This window comes from Limulus polyphemus, unplaced genomic scaffold (genome assembly GCF_000517525.1).
Source record: "Limulus polyphemus unplaced genomic scaffold, Limulus_polyphemus-2.1.2 Scaffold6377, whole genome shotgun sequence".
Classification (NCBI taxonomy): Eukaryota; Metazoa; Arthropoda; class Merostomata; order Xiphosura; family Limulidae; genus Limulus; species Limulus polyphemus.
The window spans coordinates 11,107-25,147 of NW_013671987.1; the positions used below are offsets into that span (position 1 = coordinate 11,107).

At 33.5% G+C, this 14,041-nt stretch overlaps 1 pseudogene; it reads left to right on the plus strand.

The window, feature by feature from the left end:
• Window positions 1-347: 347 nt before the first annotated feature.
• The window catches only part of LOC106473660, a 29,377-nt pseudogene continuing 15,683 nt past the window's right edge, over window positions 348-14,041 (plus strand).

Below are 14,041 nucleotides of genomic sequence, written 5' to 3' on the forward strand. Positions count from 1 at the left end.
TGGATAAGTTCATACTTATGATTGGTTGATGAACTGCAACTTATGATTGATTGAAGTGATTAAGGACATCATTGGTGTGAACAAACATTGATGAAGGAAATCATTGGTCTGATTGACAATAAAAATCTCTGATCTCAGTAGCAGCGAAGAAATGTTAGATTTCAACTTTTCTTAATATGCATAAGATCAGTTGATCAGATTGATATAAAGGAACTAAAGTATATGTGTGTGTTTGTTAAACGTCCAGATTAGCTTTATCTCGTTATTTAATGTATAAACTTGTTCTGTTTGAACACAGAATTCATTGAAACTATAGAATACAATCTGTTATTTCATTCATTTTTTAGAATCCCACAACATCCAACGTCAGCTCTCCACAGGAGATAGCTGCAGTGAGTGGTGTCATTATTGGAATGTACAAGGTAAGGTCACTAGTAATATATTTGTTTAAAGATTCAAAGTACCACAGGAGTTAATTGCAGTGAGAGGTGTCGTTATTGGAATGTACAAGGTAAGGTCACTAGTAATATATTTCTTTAAAATTCAAGAACCACGGGAGCTAGGTGCAGTCAGTGATGTGATAATTGGAATGTACAAGGTAAGGTCACTAGTAATATATTTCTTTAAGATTCAAGAACCACGGGAGCTAGGTGCAGTCAGTGATGTGATAATTGGAATGTACAAGGTAAGGTCACTAGTAATATATTTGTTTAAAGATTCAAGAACCACGGGAGCTAGGTGCAGTCAGTGATGTGATAATTGGAATGTAGAGTGTAAGATCACAAGTAATATATTTATTTAAAGATTCAAAGTACCACAGGAGTTAGTTGCAGTGAGAGATGTGGTAATTGAAATGTACAAGGCAAGGTCACTAGTAGTATATTTGTTTAAAGGTTCAAAGTACCATAAGAGTCAGCTGCAGTAAGTAGTGTAATTATTTGGTCGTACAAGATAAGGTCACTAGCAGTATATGTGTTTGAGTACTCAAGGTACTATAAGAGTTATGTGCAAAGAGTGGTGTGATTATTGGGATATACAAAGTAAGGTCACCAGTAATTAATTTTTTTAGAGTAGGTAAGGTAAGGTCATCAGTAATTTATTTTTTTAAAGATTGAAGGTATCACAAGAGCTAGCTGCAGTGAATGGTGTGATTATTGGAATGTACAAGGTAAGGTTAATATTAGTATATTTGTTTAAAGGTTCAAAGTACTACAGGAGCTAGCTGCAGTGAGTGGTGTGATTATAGTAATAAAATCAAGGTAAGGTCACTAGTAGTATATTTTTTAAAGGTTCAAAGTACCTCAGGAGCTAGCTGCAGTAGGTAGTGTAATAACTGGAATGTACAACGTAAGGTCACAAGTAGTATATTTGTTTAAATATTCAAAGTACCACAGGAGTTAGTTGCAGTGAGAGGTGTGGTAATTGAAATGTACAAGGCAAGGTCACTAGTAGTATATTTGTTTAAAGGTACAGCGTATCACAGGAGTTACATACAGTGAATGTTGTGATTATCAGAATAAACAAGGTAAGATCACTTGTAGTATATTTGTTCAAAGGTTCAAAGTACCACAAAAGCTATCTGCAGTGAGTGGTGTGGTAACTGGAATATACAAACTAAGGTCAGTAGTACAGTTTTTCAAAGGTTCAGAGTAGTATAGGAGTTAGCTACAGTAAGTAGTATGATTTTTAGGTAATAAAAGATAAGGTAACTACCAGTATAGTTGTTTAAAGGTTCAAAGTACCACATGAGCTATGTGCAGTTTGTGGTATGAAAATTGGAATATAAAAGCTAAGGTCAGTAGTAGTATATTTCTTTAAACGTTCCAAATTACCACAGGAGCTAGCTGCAATCAGTGATGTGATTATTGGAATGAACAAGGTAAGTTCACTAGCAGTGTAGTTGTTTAAAGATTCAAAGTACCACAGGAACTAGCTGAAGTAGTGTGGTAAGTGGAATATACAAGCAAAGGTCACTAGCAGTATATTTGTTTAAAGGTTCAAAGTACCACAGGAGCTAGCTGCAATGAGTGATGTGATTATTGGAATGTACAAGGTAAGGTCTCTAGTAGTATATTTGTTTAAAGGTTCAAATTACCACAGAAGCTACCTGCAATAAGTGGTGTAATTACTGGAATATTCAAGCGAAGGTCACTAGTAGTATATTTGTTTAAAGGTTCAAAGTACCACAGGAGCTAACTGCAATGAGTGATGTGATTATTGGAATGTACAAGGTAAGGTCTCTAGTAGTATATTTGTTTAAGTATTCAAGGTACTACAAGAGCTATCTGCAGTAAGTATATGATTATTGCGTCGTAAAAGATAAGGTTACTACCAGTATATTTTTTAAAGGTTCAAAGTACCACAGGAGCACGGTGCAGTTAGTGGTGTGATAATTGGAATTAACAAGGTAAGGTCACTAGTAGTATATTTGTTTAAAGGTTCAGATTACGATAGGAGCTAGCTGCAGTAAGCACTGTAATTACTAGAATGTGCAAGGTAAGGTCACTAGCTGTATATTTGTTTAAGTATTCAAGTACTACAAGAGCTGTCTCCAAAGAGTGGTGTGATTATTTGAACGTATAAAGTAATGTCATTAGTAGTATATTTGTTTAAAGGTTGAAAGTACCACAGGAGCTAGCTACAGTGAATGGTGTGATTATTGGAATGTAGAAGGTAAGGTCACTAGATGCGTCCTGAATTGAATGTTAACAATTTAAGGAACAATTACATTAAAAAGAACAATGATTATTAATTTTTTCTTTAAAATTTGAAATAAGTGATGTTTTTAAAATTCTTATTGTGTAAAGTTATAAGAGTTTTTGGGTCTGTTGGTTTTCCAATATTTCGCCGTGTAAACGGTAACTTTTAAAATTATTGTTTCTTGATGGGAAGAATCTTTTTTGTGTGTTTCGTACGATTAAATCATAATCTAACATTAAAGGAAAATTAATCAGAATTTGTAATTATGTGTGCGATTTATTTATTTAGCAATTTTCTTAGAAAAAACAAACAACAACTTTTAATTATTCTCTTCCCTCAGGGAAGTAAAGTTGTGGTAAAACCACTGCGTGTTAGCAAGCTGAACTTGACTCGCCAAGTGATGGTCGAATTGAAACAGGTCAGTTTATTACTGTTTAACTTTGTATGTACATTTCAAACTAATGGTCGAATTGAAACAGGTCAGTTTATTGCTGTTTAACTTTGTATGTACATTTCAAACTAATGGTCGAATTGAAACAGGTCAATTTATTGCTGTTTAACTTTGTATGTACATTTCAAACTAATGGTCGAATTGAAAAAGGTCAATTTATTACTGTTTAACTTTGTATGCACATTTCAAACCAATGGTCGAATTGAAACAGGTCAATTTATTACTGTTTAACTTTGTATGCACACTTCAAACTAATGGTCGAATTGAAACAATACAGTTTATTACTGTTTAACTTTGTATACACATTTCAAACTAATGGTCGAATTGAAACAGGTCAGTTTATTACTGTTTAACTTTGTATGTACATTTCAAACTAGATATCTGTATGATCCGTCCCCAGTGGCACAGCGGTATGTCTGCGGGCTTGCAACGCTAGAAACCGGGTTTCGATACCCGTGGTAGGCAGAGCACAGATAGCCCATTGTGTAGCTTTGTGCTTAACTTCAAATAAAAAACAGTATGATCTTTCATTTTACTTTTAAAGAAAATTTAGTCCAGATCAAAAACAACAGTAAAAGATCAAAGACAGTCCTGATTACAAACAACACGAGAGATTAAAGACAGTCCTGATTACAAACAACATGAGAGATCAAATACAGTCCTGATTACAGACAACTCTGAGAGATCAAAGACAGTCTTGATTACAAATAACTCTGAGAGATCAAAGACAGTTCTGATTACTAACTTTCAAAATCAGGCTCAATACAGGTTACCAAAGACATTTGAAGATGAGGGTCAATCTTTATCGTTAAAGATATTGAAAGGTAAAATATCGTTCTGACTACTGACCGCATTAAGTGTACCCCTTAATTTTTAAGTTGAAAGCCCAGGATCAATACAGGTCATCAATAACTTTGAAAGACTAGAGTCAACTCTGACTACAATCACATCAAAACCAAAATCAGTAATAACTATTAACTACATTAAAAATCAACCCAAAACAAAACACATATTTCAAAAGACAGAAATACAAGAGTAATTCCTGAATTTTGACCAAACGTATAATCAGCGACAGTCTTAATTATCGTCAACACTGAAGAGTAAAATGGAAAGAACCCCTAGTCACTGGTTGCAACGAAAGATATAGATTGTCTTTGTGGATAAACAATAAAACAGTTGAGTGATAAATCTCTACCAAATCTAATCTTCTTAATAATGATTGCATTTAGAATAAAAATTAACATAAAGATCAAAAACTTTTTTTTTTTGCTCACCCTGTAGATAGGAGAACTAACTCACGAGAACCTCGTGCGCTTCATAGGGATGTGCATTGATGAACCAAACTACGCTTTGCTCACAGAACATTGTATTCGAGGAAGTCTTCGGGTAGGAATGTTTTTTGTTTTTTTTTGTCGTGTATGGTACATTCACAAAGGAGGTAACGTTAGTTTCACAACACACTATTGTGGTTAAAGGAGGTAACGTTAGTTTCACAGCACACTATTGTGGTTAAAGGAGGTAACGTTAGTTTCACAGCACACTATTGTGGTTAAAGGAGGTAACGCTAGTTTCACAGCACACTATTGTGGTTAAAGGAGGTAACGTTAGTTTCACAGCACACTATTGTGGTTAAAGGAGGTAACGTTAGTTTCACAGCACACTATTGTGGTTTAGGTTACACCACATCGATGGAAATTAAAACATGTACTCTGGCTAAAAGAGCTTTTAGCAATATGTCTAACAAGACTAATTCATTGTTAAATTAATAATGTGAAAATATTGCTAATTCGACTGTGATATGCAGCCTATCATATGTTTTCTACCTGCTTTAGTTGTATAAACATTTTGAAAATGTTTTCAATTTTTTAGTTTCCATGCAGAAATGGCACCAGCGTGTGATGCAGAAAATTAATATTTCCATGTTCTGACAGTCGCTTTGTTTCTTTGTTGTCTATAGTAGAGAAAGAATATTTGAGTAAGATATTAAACATAGTTTGAAAGTATTTACAGTTGGCACTGTCACATCCTTTGGTGGTCGTTTATGACGCTGTCTAAATGCAACAGCCGACCAATGATATGAGGGAACAAAGATCACAAGGTGCCGCTGTCGGCTATTTGGTCAAGAGAACCGGAAGGATCAGGTGCACACTGGACCTTTAGCTCCCTCCTTGGCTGTTGGACTATTTGGTCAAGAGACCCAGAAGGATCAGGTGCACACTGGACCTTCAGCTCCCTCTTTGGCTGTTGTGCCACTTGTGCGATTGCTTGTTTCTGTTAGATTCAGCAGCTAAGAAAATCTGTTTTAACAACATGCAACAATTGCATGCGAGCTTCAACTGTCAGATGTTGTCGAGTGACCTTTTCAGGCCATGTTTTTTCTGTTTTTAATGGCAAATCTTTCATTCTTTATTGTTTGCTATGAATATACAGTCTTGTACACACAAACAGTTCTATAATTGTCATTAAAATGTACAGCACTAATTCTATTTTTACATAAATCTCTTTTAGAATCAAACTAACACTAACTAGCCCAGTGGTAGACGGTCGTTGGTATAATGAGTTTACTAGAATAGTGGTGAAAGACACTTAGGTCTATGTTCATCGTGTATGATAAAGCTTTTCAGTGTACTTATTGAAGCATTTTCGTCCAGACATTTCTTGAAATAATCTATTGATCTGTTAAGAAGTCTGTCTGACAATATAGGGATGTTGACTTAGTTGTGTAGAAATGACATAATAACATAACATAATGTTTTGGGACAACATGGGACCTATTGGTCCATCTCGACTGTTCCCTTCTCTAAAATAAACGAAAATAATTTTTGAAAAGTATTAAAGCCAGCCCTTATCATTCATATACTTATCAAGCTTTTTATTAAACTCACTTAAATTTATTGCCTCTACAAATATGAAAAATTATGATGAATCAACACTATCAATTCCCTTTACAATCTTAAACACCTCTTCTTTGTTCAAGATAAAATAATTTCAAAGATTTCAATCTCTCCTCGTATGACAACTCCCTCCATCCCAGGCACCATTCTAGTATTCCTTCTCTAAACCTTTTCCAACAATTCAATGTCTTCCCTAAGGTAAGGAGCCCAAAACTAAAAATAATATTCCAAATGTGGCCTAACCAGTGACCTATATATATAATGAAAGTATAACCTCTTTAGACTTGTATTCAATAGTTCTGTAGATAGAACCTAAACTTCTATTTGCCCTACCACTAACAACAGTACACTGCTTGGGTGGCTTTAGAGACTGATTGACTGTTACACCAAGATCCCTTTCCCTCATCACACTGTTAAGGTTATTCCCATCCAAATTATACTTATAATTCAAATTATGATAGCACACATGCATTATCTTGCATTTATTATAATTAAAACCTATCTGCCATTTATTTTCCCAACTCACTAAATGATCTAAATCCTTTTGTCAATCAGCAGCATCTGTTCTGTAAATGTTTAATATGTTTTCTGGTGAGGCTTCTTGTTTGTTGCCAATCAGACTCCTAAAGTAACCCGTTCTTTTCCAAATTCTGTTTTTTATGCTATTAATATGTAGTATCCAATTTAATTTTGAGTCATATGTAATCCTTATGAATGCTGATGTTGCTATCTATAAGAGAGTTCCGTCTAGAAATAACAGTGGTATTAATTTCTTGTTTTGTACGATTTTGTAAATATTACGACTTGTTTTTCCAAAGTTTTGTGTTTTCTTGTACTTCTACAACTGTGATGGGCCTGATAAGTTGTTTTGTTGTGTAGTCGTGATCCACTTCTGTTGTTATGTTATTGTGTTGAGTGTCCTTACTGAAGTGTGGTGTATATATACTACGACTGGTTGCGATATAATTATTTAGTATATTCATGAAGTGGTTGTCCATGTTTGAGTCATCTGGTGTTGAATGTTTTTTGGAGTTTATTCGTGTATGCTAGTTTATTATTATGTTTAAGTGTAGCTAGATGGAGCTAGTTGTTTTGTTTGGCTTTGTAGATTGTTTTATATGGGACCAGAAATCTTTGGGATATGTTTTGAGTTTATCTGTGTACAGAAGTTTCTCATTTTTGTGATCTTTGTAGCTTAATGTAGTTTCTAATTTGGTTTATGAGCGTATTTATTCGCGTTGTTATTTGTGGGTCACCTACCTTTTATGAGTATACCTGTTGAATTCAGGCGCGTTTTCTTTGGTCGGTTCTACGTTTTCATCGTGACTAGTTCATCAGAGATTAATTTTGAGTGGCAAAAAGCTGGCGAGCTATTCACTGGTCCAATAAAAGCGACTGTTGAGGGGCTGAAAGCTGGCGAGCTATTCACTGGTCCAATAGAGGCGACCATTGAGGGACTGAAAGCTGGCGAGCTATAAATTGGTCCAATGGAGGCGACCGACCGTCTTCTTGATACATGCACTCTTTTTTTTATTTGTTTCTGTTTGTATATAAATAAAGCGATTTCACTCTCCTTCGAATTTCGGAAAATGATTTTTACCTTAAAATATCACACAGCTTCTGTTTTAAAACAAGAATCAACAAATTTAAATGCTACATTTCTTCTCTATCTTGCTTGTGTAGTTAGTTTTTTTACTGACAGGGTCGCAGGGTCGAAACTCGTCATCGAACACGCTCGCCCTTTAAGCCGTGGGAGCATTATAATGTGACGATCAATCCCAATATTTGTTGGTAAAGAGTAGCTATAGAGTTGGCGGTGGGTGGTGTTGATTAGCTGTCTTCTTTCTAGTCTATCGCTTCAAAATCACGGATGGCTAGCGTAGATAACTTTCAAATAACTTTGCGCGAAGTTCAAGAAACAAAGAAGCAAGTTAGGGGCTAATAACTCTGGTGTGACTGTATTTAAATATGTCCGTGTAGATAAGTTATCTTGTTTGATTAAACAACAAACCACCTACTGTAAGAACACCTGAACAAAATATAAATATATACCAGTCTTTAATATTGCTTAAACCAGACACTAATAGTTTGTCTTTTCTATAAAAGGACATGTTGGAGAAAGACGCCATGAACATCGACTGGACCTTCCGTTACTCCATGGTTAGTGATATCCTAGAGGTACGTTCACTTCACTTTGAATTATAGGTGTAACAATCAGTTTTAATGATATCCTAAAGGTACGTTCACTTCACTTTGAATTATAGGTGTAACAGTCAGTTTTAATGATATCCTAGAGGTACGTTCACTTCACTTTGAATTATAGGTGTAACAGTCAGTTTTAATGATATCCTAGAGGTACGTTTGCTTCACTTTGAATTATAGGTGCAACAGTCATTTTTAATGATATCCTAGAGGAACGTTCACTTCACTTTAAATTATAGGTGCAACAGTCAGTTTTAATGATATCCTAGAGGAACGTTCACTTCAATTTGAATTATAGGTGCAACAGTCAGTTTTAATGATATCCTAGAGATACGTTCACTTCAATTTGAATTATAGGTGCAACAGACATTTATAAATTTAACATCGGGAGTTTTGATAAGTTATACATCAAACTGATTACAAAAACAAATATTAAATCGTCTTCAGAAGGAAATTGATATTAAAAGTTCATATTACAATTTTTTAAGTTTACGCAATCTTCAACATGTACATTTTTTTCAGAAAGTCTACAATATTATACTGTCTTAGTAGTTTCATTAGTTGATTCGAGATTTGAACTTACTTACATGTCTTTGTTTTGACATGTTTCGGTTTTTGACATTAAATAGTTTTCGATTACTTTGAAAAACAAACAAACAAATATTTTAGTGAATTTACACCATAATTCCACCACTTCTTTCTTTTATACTATTTTACTAAGCCTTTGGAAAACTAAACACAGACCCAAGTGAATAAAATACATGTTTTTTGTGTGGTATATAATAAATGATACTCGTTTTGTACTTTAAGCTTTATTATACATTTGAACATAAAATCAGTTTATGTCACATAAAGATCATAAAAAACGATCGCTTACAAAGATAATAATAAATGATGTACACTATTTCGCTCATTTAACTTCGATTGAAGTCTATTAATCAACAGACTTTCCTTAATTCACAATTCCAAGATTTTAAGTTTGTTTAACTATACAAACACTTTGTTGAATAGTTACAATGTATAACGTTTTGTTGTAGAAAGACTAATTTTCATTGTTCTTTTGTTTAAACATTTAGATGTAACTCCAACCAGGTAAACAAGCTGGGTCTCATAAGGTGTTATTAGGATTAAGGTCGATAGTGTCATTAACAGTTTCAATACCAAACTGATGATTCAATATGATATTTGTATTTCACAATGAATAATTATAGTTTCAGCAAGTAGCTAAACATTGGTGATTAATTTACACCCAAATCCTTACATATTCTTAACTGTTATGGCAGTTAAATCTAGGTTTTAATCAATTGAAAGTAAGTATTTTAATCTAACTTTCATTCTGAGTTTTAGTTTAATGGTAAAATTGGTTTTATATATATATGTTATACGTGAAGCGTAATTAGCCATTTTCTTAAGTTTAGATTTGTAAGTTACTATATAATAAAGATAGATCTTTTTTGTTTTAATTTTTTATTTCTATGTAAATTATGTTTATTCGTGGTTTGGAAAAGCTATGTTTATGAAACATATAAAAACCAGGCTATAAAATAGTATACAACTCTAATTCAAAATTGAAATATGAGTTATTGTCCTAATTACGCTATATCGTAGTCAGTTTTCTCTCTCTCACTGGTCATTCTCATGTTTTAGTGATTTTTTACGAAATATAAAATTTGGTGAAAAACGTATCATTTAGATTCGTTTTCAATTAGAAAAAGAAACAGGTCTTATATATGTGTGTGTGTGTGGGTGTTATAAACATTTGTAAGATTTGATCATCACAACTTGGGATAAGTAGTGTTATCAAAATATGTTTAAAAATAGTAAGAAAGTGTTAAAAGAGATGCGAATCTTCTATATTTTTCGAACATAATTTTGTTTATGATATATTGGCCCGGCATGGCCAGGTGGTTAAGGTGCTTGACTCGCAACCTGAGGGTCGCGGGTTCGAATCCCCGTCACACCAAAAATGCTCGCCCTTTCAGCCGTGGGGGCGTTATTATGTGACGGTCAATCCCACTATTCGTTGGTAAAAGAGTAGCCCAAGAGTTGGCGGTGGGTGGTGATGACTAGCTGCCTTCCCTCTAGTCTTGTAGCTTTGCGCGAAATTCAAAACAAACAAACAAACTTGTTTATGATATAAAAGGTTCCGACTGAGAACACTAATTACGAATAACACACAGTTGTTCGATAAACAGACTTCAGTTAACATTACTGCTAGGGTGAGTTATATAGTTAACTTCAACGTTTTGCAGAGCATAACATATATTCACGACAGTTTATTTTAACTTCAACGTTTTCCAGGGCATGAAATATATTCACGATAGTTTACTTTAACTTTAACGTTTTCCAGGGCATAAAATATATTCACGACAGTTTACTTTAGCTTCAACGTTTTCCAGGGCATGAAATATATTCACGACAGTTTACTTTAACTTCAACGTTTTGCAGGGCATGAAATATATTCACGACAGTTTACTTTAACTTCGACGTTTTGCAGGGCATGAAATATATTTACGACAGTTTACTTTAACTTCAACGTTTTCCAGGGCATGAAATATATTCACGATAGTTTACTTTAACTTTAACGTTTTCCAGGGCATAAAATATATTCACGACAGTTTACTTTACCTTCAACGTTTTCCAGGGCATGAAATATATTCACGACAGTTTACTTGAATATCATGGTCGTCTAAAGTCGACCAACTGTGTGATTGACGGACGTTTTATGGTGAAAATCACTGACTACGGCTTGAAGTATGTACATGAACAAGTGGACCTGGATACTGAAATAAATCCACGTAAGTATTATAAGGTTTATTTAGAAAGACTTTTAGTATTTTGTTTGAATTTGTAAACGCTTACTATATTGAGCAACGATTAGGGTGTAAGAAAAAGTGTCAAATATTAAATTTCATTTTTACACTCCCTTAATCAATAAGTACGGTAGTATTTAATAGTATGGATCGTGATGAAACAAAATGGCGGCCATAAAAATCACCCGTTTAAAACCACCTTTAAAATGTCTGAATATTAACAATGACTCTTTCACAGTGTTGGATGAGCAAAACTAAAGCTTATTGTACTTATAAAGTCGCCTAAATCACTATATAGGTGTTTATGGAATAAATCAAAATTTAATTATTTCAGTGAAGTAAGTAAGTAACTCTTCCAGACAAGCGTACAGAAAAAAATTACGAACCTTATCGCTCGAATTCTTTCACAGAACTCTTCCCTCTGGGATCCCAATGATTCCTTTCTTGCACCGAAAAGGATACTAGAATATGTATATATGTATACGAAACGGACAATGCGCTAATTTGGGCATATAATTAGATTTGAAGGTAGATTGGTACCCTGATGAATAATATAATCGAATCGGGTATGCAAGCACCCCACGCTTGGTATTGCTGGCGCACAAACATATAGCTAATAAAAAGGAAAGAAACAAGTATAATACAAAACATAATTTTATAAAAACAAGAAGGGATCGGTATATACATAACCTAACTAGCTATAGTTATAATAATATAGAAAGTTTTAATGCTACAAAATGTATTGAAAGAAGAAAAATCAAAACTATAAAAACTGAGTTACTTAAAAGTTAAAAACTTTATCCCTACTTTCACAATTCACTGTAATTATGATATTCTCTCTACCTTACTAATTTGGTTGTTGACTGACTGATTAAACAGCAGGATAATGTAAGCTTCTTTGTGATTTAAGTTTGTAAAGTGACATCAATGAAATGTCATTTTGAAAACTTTTCCTACAGATGATGTAATGTAGAGATAACCTAACATATTCAACGGATCCACTAGAGACATCCAGTTAATTATCTACAGCAACAACAATGTGTACAACTAACTACATTTCTGCCACGTTCATTTGTTGCGTGTATATATATATATATATATTCGTTTATTTTCATTTCCTTACATGAACATTAAGTAATGGTAAAATAAACATAATTTGGTAAAAACCTGATTTTCTCTTCCATTGTGTTTTGAATATTTCTATCTATATTAAAATTCATATTATTTTAAATTTTATTATTACCAATCGATAATAGAAAAGAGATGATATTGTTTATTATTAATATCATTATGAAAACGTTTCTCATTCTGATAAACATTTTAATTTGTTTTATTTTTTTAAATAAGGTAGTCTTTGTTGAGTTACTTTTGGAATCAAATAAAGATTCTTATGTAACAAATATATATAAATGTCTATTGTTCAGAGGATGAGTGCATTGTAGTAAGGTAAATTTCAATTAAAAAGGTTTTTGTTGTAAGGTTATCAGTTACGAAGCACACCAATCCTCTCTGTATGTTTTCCATAATCCATCTAATGTACTAGAACGACGGTTTCTAAGAGCACATGTCAACAGTCCAATCGCACATATATCTGTTTGTGTTGTTACGACAGCGGAAGTCACGTGACACTAGTGACACGTCATGATATTCTCGAAGGTTCGTGAATGCTCGAGTGTTTACTAGATGTGCTGTATTCTTGTATATAAGTGCGCCAAACAATGGAATTTAATTGCAGACAGAGACGGACAATTGAGTCAAGCGCGGTAGTAGGTGTGAATCGTTCGTTGTGAATTATAGTGAATTATAAAGTTTGATAAGTTATTAAGGTGCCTGTGGAAATTAAGTGTATTGCAAAGTTGTATTGAGAAAGAATAAACTAGTTTTATTTAAGGAAGGACTTGTATCGCTGAAATTTTTCGGAAGGAGTTTTTACGGGAAAATAACAGACGACCAGAGACGTAACAGTATTATTATTCATAAAAAAATATTGTAATGCAAGATCTAAAGCAAAACTTATAACTCACTTCAGTTCCATTTAGCTTAATTTTTAAAATTGCTACCAAAACGTGTATGAAATATCTATCAGAAAATGCAGCAAGAGGTCATAAACCCATAACATTAATATTCATACAGTGTAAAGTATCTTTTAAAAAATAGAAGAGTCACATAAAGCTTTGATAGATTGTTTAGGCAGAGTATTCATGATGAAACTTAGTTGAATGGACGGCAACTGCCTGTTGTAGAATCACAAGTGTAGAGGACGACGTTTCGAAAGTCTTTCGTCTTCAACATGCAAAAATGAAAAGATAAATTCTTGGAAAATAAAATTTTGTTATTCAAAAACTGCGATTTCTACGTTTCACAAAGCTCTAGATGCAGCGATAAGTTTGTTCTTTCTACTGCTTGTCGGAATCTTCCATATGAATGACCTATTTACTTGCTTCGTAATTTTTCACCTCTGAAATATATTTGAAGGCTGTTTATAACTCTGGTAAATACCTGCATGAGCTAAAATGACTAATTGTTTTAACGGGTCTTGCCATGAACAATTTAAATAATCATGGACCTCAAGTTAAATATGTTTTTTGTTTCCAGACTTTGTCTTTTATCGTTGTTTCTAACTGATATGTGATGTATCCAACTGTTCGCGAAGCTTGTTTTTCACCATCTACGAAGTGGTGGTGATTTTGTTTACCGCTAGTACATCAGCATTAGACATGATGATGAAAATATATCTTCCGATGAAAACATATGGCTTAAAGTAATCCATAGTCTTCCTCACTAGATTTTCTGGTTACAGAATGAAAGGTTTGGAATCAAAATTCTTTCTTTTTCGATATCCTCATGAATTTCGAACCAGTCGCGGAAATGTTGAGTTACGCCTCCGTTCGTTAGTTAATTTTCCGTAAAAATTCTTTCCGAAGAAACTTTACCGATACAAGTCCTTTCTTCAATAAAACTGGTTTATTCTTCTGAATACA